The 5,970-nt window shown below is 38.1% G+C and overlaps 1 pseudogene; it reads left to right on the top strand.

Annotated features, from left to right (window-relative positions):
* Positions 1-4,369: 4,369 nt before the first annotated feature.
* The window catches only part of LOC102837337, a 10,921-nt pseudogene continuing 9,320 nt past the window's right edge, over positions 4,370-5,970 (top strand).

Below are 5,970 nucleotides of genomic sequence, written 5' to 3'. Positions count from 1 at the left end.
TGCCACCGAGTCGGTTCATACCCATAGTGACCCTGAACAGTGTTTCTGAGGCTGTAAATCTTCATGGGAGCAGAAAGCCTCATCTTTCTCCTGCGGAGCAGTTGGTAGTTTCAAACTGCTGACCTTACGGTTCGCAGCCCGATTCGTAATCACTACGCTGATTATATTTATGTTACTCATGGTCAAAATATGTTAAATCCTTCTTGGCTAGTGTTTTGCCTAAAAAGATATGCCATATATGATTAATTATTTGTACAAAACTTGCATTAAACAGGAAGACACAGAAAACAAAAGTTATATACTGATCAATTGACAAATACGTAGTAACTAAAGACTTATAAGAGTCAACTTCTCTATTCAGTATTCACGCATTCAATAATAGTAGTGACTTTACACAAAATCCTGGTGGCAAAGTGGCTAAGTGCTCTCCTGCTAACCAAAAGGCCTGTGGTTCGAACCTATCAGCTGCTCTTTGTGAGAAAGCTGTGGCAGTCTGCCTCTGTAGCGATTGTTAAGTGCCGTCGAGTCGGTACCAACCCATAGCGACCCTGTACAGGGTTTCCGAGGGTGTAAATCCTTACAGGAGTAGAAAGCCTCATCTTTCTCCCACGGAGCGGCTGGTAGTTTCGAACCGCTGACCAGCGTTGGAATCTCTATGGGGAAGTTCTACTTTGCCCTGTAGGGTCACTCTGAGTAGGATTTAACAGGTTTGGTTTTGGTTTAGTCACTTATATAAAATATAACTCGCATAGATAATGAGAGTTGATGGTATTTTAGAAAAAATACTTTGAAGATTTTAGGAAGGGATATGAGTTTTCCCATTCATCCCAGCCTCTGACTATTTCTCATCTGACCAGGCAAAATTTTACTAATGTTGTCAGATACTTGCAAAGAATCCATCTACCTAGAACTGAGTCAACTAGCCCATTTTGTTCTGGGGGCCGTTGAAACCTCTCTATGCATTTATATCTACTACCCAGGTTACCTTGTTCATTCTGTAAATGTTCTCATTTGATCACACATACTTTTCCTGTCCTATCTGTTGGGCTCTACATCCAATATGTCTTTCTCTTTTCTTTAATATCTACCGCCCTCTACCCTCCCACCTGCCATTGCCATCGTGTTTGTACCCACGGTGCGCTCTATAAATATACTTTAGAAGTTCAGCCGCTTTCAGGGGACAAAAACAAAACCAGAAACAAAACAAATGACAAGCTTTTGTGAACAAAGGTTGGTCCATATCAAGTACACAAACATATGTCTAATATTCTGGGTTATTTTCTGGCATCTTAACAGTAATTACAGAGCAACATGGCAGGTGTTTTAACAGAGATTCATAAGATTGCATGCAAAAGATGGAAAGGGAGTTATTCATCCTGCCTAGCAAGCTATGCAGAGGAGGAGACAGTACTTGAGATGGCCCATGAACTGTGAGAAGAATTTCACTAAATGAAGGGAAAAAAAAGAGAAGTATTTCTTGGGAAAAGAGACAGCTGAAGCAAACTCATTGATGTATTCATAGATGTTGTGAAATTCTTTATTCACAGAAAAATATCTTTCAGGGCAAACTAATACATGGAATTATATAAGGCTTACACTGAAAAAAAAACCTTCCTTAAGTTTTTGTTGTTTTGGGTTACTTCTTCACTTGCGTTTTAAGTTTGAACTGCAAGGTCAGTGGTTCAAATCCACCAGCTGCTCTTTGGAAACTCTATACAGGCTCGCTACAAGTCAGAACTGACTCGATGGCACTTAACAACAACAACAAAGATTGCTGGTTCAAACCCACCAGCTGCTCCTGAGAAAACCTTTACAATAACAACAGCATTTAACAACAACAAAAAGATCTTGAAAGTGGACTGACAGAAACCAGAGTTATCCTATTTAAGACTCGATGGCACTGAACAATAGCAGCGTAACAAATACATGATAGGATAGTTTCCACCATATAAAACTTTAAAACCAAAACACAAATGATGATCAGAGTGTTACCACCCCTAATTCTCCCAGCATCCATTGCATATACTGCTCATTGTTCAAATCATTCATCCATACTAAATCTGCATACACCCACAGAATCCATCCCAAAAGTATTTTTGTAAGAGCCACTTTCTATCTCTCTGACTGGGCACTTAGGATGAACATATATAACTGGGCACTTAGTATAACATATATAAAACAATGGCAGCATATCACATATTTGGGCAGGTAGAGCCCATGAATACATGTCTGCTTTTTCTGTGTTAGACAGTGTAAGTCAATGACAGACTTTGTGGCAAGAAAAATGGACAACAAATATCTGGGCAAAAATGGCACATTTCAATCATTCAAAATCTGCAAAGTAGCCAAATGATCATACAATTGATGGTGTCGGTGTGGCACTGTAGGATAAGCACTGGACCACAAGGTTGATTTGAGCCACACGGTGGGTAGTTCCAACTCACCAGCCACTCCTCAGAAACCCTATACAGGGTCACTATGAGTTGGAATGGACTTGAAGGCACTTAACAACAACCACAAGCAGTTACTGGCTTAAAATTAGTAATGAAATAAAATAAAATAAAACATTAGCACATATCACTTAACAAAAATATCCTAGCAAAATAATTAGCATGGATGAAATACACAGAACAAAACTACCAAATCTGTTTGCAAAACTCCTATAACATGTATGTAAATTACCCATCAAAATGAATATGCTCAGGAAACAAAGCCACTTTCACACATTGATTAAATTATTTCTTTTATAAGCATAAATAGTTTAGAGAGGAAAAGCCCAAGACTGATTGCTCAGATTCTCCAGGGTGAAAGAAACAAACACATTTTTTAAATCCTCAGTTTCACAAGGTAGTCTTTGCCAATCCTCCAAGGAGCAACCTTAGAATCTGCTACAGAATGTAGTAGCAGCTGCCTACCCAGTTTCTCAGCAGTAAGAAATATGCTCAGCAGTGATTATCAATGTGGAAGAGAAACCAAAGGTTGAAGGAATGATTAAGCAAGATTCCTTTCAACAATCAGTTTTCTGCATATAGGTCTTGAATGATATAAACTTAAATAATCTCACATTTCAATCAATTACATGTGAATGTGTTTATTTAGTGCCTCTCTGTGGGATTCCCAGTACTCTAGTCTGAGTGCACTGACAACAGTCCATTTTTAAAAGTCAAGGTGACTCTCTGCCAAACATGAGCTGACCAACTCATATGTTTGTGTCTTCCAACCCATAAAAAGAGCCCACAGACCAGTAAGATTCTCAATCTTTCATGCAAAAAATGACTTGGAAGATTTCTCTTGGAAGCTATGAGTAGTATGAGCAAGATCACATTGGGGAAAGCAATTGCCATAATCATAGAACCAGAGGTCAAAAGAGCTGGGAAAGGTTGTAGAATGGAAACAAGCCTGAGTCTACAGGTGCAAGTTAGAGTCTGGTCTTCCCACTTACTTACATGCTGTGTGAGCCTGGATGCATCATTCAATTTTACTGAACTACACTTCCAATCTGGATGAAGGAAGTGCTTTTTTGCACTGTCTGTTGGAACAGACTCGATGGTATTTAGCAACATTAAGGAACAGGAAGGAGGGCAGATAATAACTGAATACAGAATGCACCTCATACTGTCTCATTTAATCTATGTTCCACTGAAGTAGTTATTTTGCCCCTTTTTGAAAGCCAAGAAATGAATTAAATTACATCTAATGTGACACAGACTGTCACTCGACTCTTCGGTGAGCCGTATCTTCTTCTTTAGATAATAAGTTTCTTTAAGGCAGGGGCCATTGATGAACTTTCCTTATACCCTTAGCATCTAACACATTTATTTTATAGCTGTTGTTGTTGTTATGTGCCGGGGAGTCAGTAGACAACCAGTAAATATTTGATATAGAAATATTTATTTTGCTGAAGAAATTCTTATTACTTCAGCAAATATTTATATTTGAAATAAATATGTGTAAGAAATAAAAAAAATAAATATTTATTTTAAAATAGAGAAATCATATTTTAAAGCACATGAGGGTGTTCAAAAGTTAGTGAAAAGAGAAGTTTTCCATGAACTTTTGACATCCCCTTGTATAAACTGGTTCAGCTCAACCCAGAAACATTGGTAGAATACCTCCCATTGCTACGCACCTTGTTTCTAGTTAGGAACAAAAGATTAAAAGATTCATAATATTCAGTTCTCATCCTCACAAGAGTCACACTTGAGAAGTAAATAAACATAGAAACAAAATTGACCTCCAATGATTTTAGTCCTATGTCCTTTGGTTTTGAAGAATAACCAGTGGATTTCTTTTTCAGCATATGCTGGAAGCATCTTACTTTACTTCTCTGCTAGCTTTTGGGTATTAGGTAAACGGAGATTAGGGTCTCATGAGTCTTACAGTAGAGTATCGATTATGTGGAGCTGAGAGAGCTGTTTTCATTGACCACTGTAGAGCTACCAGGGTATCCCTGATCATTCGAAGTAAGTATGTTTGAGCATCAAGTTTTGAAAGCTATTTTATAAAAGTTTTGAAAGTTACAAGGTACTGAATATTTGCCACACTTGTAAACCAGATTATTTTGTCTGTTTTGACAAACTTTAGGATTGCAAATGCATCAAAGCTAAGAAAGTAGACATAGAAAAATTGGTTATTGCCTTGCCCAAATGTGATCAGTGAAACAGACACACATGAATATCATGGTCATCAAAGATATTTTAGGTCTGTAGGACAGGTGTATCTCTCTTGACACACCTCTTCCTGACCTAGATAGGATAGCTGATAGGGTTCAAATTCTCTCTTGTTCAAATGCCTTCCTTTCCAGCAATTTTCTGTGGTGCAAAAATATTTTAAACAAGTAAAGGAGCCTTTTAAAACATGTGTTTTGGCCTTTGTTCCACTAGCCTTTGCTCCATTCAGTCAGCCAGCTCATTCTGCATTCTGCATTCATTACTTCAGGTAAGGGATGATACCAAACCAACATGCAAATCAAAGAAACTAACTGTTGTTCTTTGAGTTTTAAAAAGTTTCTTAACCAAAGAAACAAAAAGAATTCTCTACAGTTCTGGAACAACACAGAATGAAAAAATCCTCCCCGCTCCCATGTCTAAAAATGCCCTAAGCTAGGAGAAGAACAAGTGTGCAGATGTTAGGAACAGTGAAGATTGCCTGAGATAAAGAGCTTCCATAAAGACATGTAAGGAGCTCTGGTAGCATATTGCTTATGAGTTGGGCTGCTAATCTCAAAGTTAGCAGTTTGAAACTACCAGCTGTTTCACGGGAAAAATATGAAGCACTGTACTCCCGTAAAGATTTATAGCCTCAGAAACTCTATGCTGGGTCTCGGTGTTGTTATTGTTAAGTACTGTTGAGTCAGTTCTGACCCATAGCAAGCCTTTATAGCGTTTCCAAGGAGTGGCTGGTGAGCTTGAACTGCTGATCTTGTGGTTCAAACTGACATTGCAGCCCAGCACAGTGCGACACTCACACAGGGTTGCTATGAGTCTGAACCAACTCCACAGCACATAACCACCACTATGACCACCATATAGGCATGTATGATTGTGTAGCTATAGAGGGGATCTATAGCTCAGGGAAGTGGCCAACATCTCACAGAAAAAAGTACTGCAAAGGTCATACACTAACAAAATTTCTGGCATATGGTAGAAGTAAATGGTTATTGATTGACTGAATGGAATCATATCTAGTTGATCTATAAGCTTGCAGCTTCAATAACTACGGACAAGACTTTGATGATAATGACTAAAATATAAGGCTGGCTGAGATGTGCAGCCAACATTTGACTATTAGACATGAAACACTTTATATATCTATAAGAAATATTATCAAGAACAGAGGAGGTTTTGTCACGGCAGCCAGACGGCACTGAGAATCCAGTATTTAGTCTTGTTTTTGATGGTACTGAATTATTTTCTTCTGGCTTTATTTTATATATATATATATATATATTGTTGTTGTTATGTGCCGTGG

Source organism: Chrysochloris asiatica, unplaced genomic scaffold, assembly GCF_000296735.1.
Source record: "Chrysochloris asiatica unplaced genomic scaffold, ChrAsi1.0 scaffold00074, whole genome shotgun sequence".
Classification (NCBI taxonomy): Eukaryota; Metazoa; Chordata; class Mammalia; order Afrosoricida; family Chrysochloridae; genus Chrysochloris; species Chrysochloris asiatica.
The sequence above is the reverse complement of the archived record's forward strand: the minus strand, read 5'-3'. Positions and strand labels throughout refer to the sequence as shown.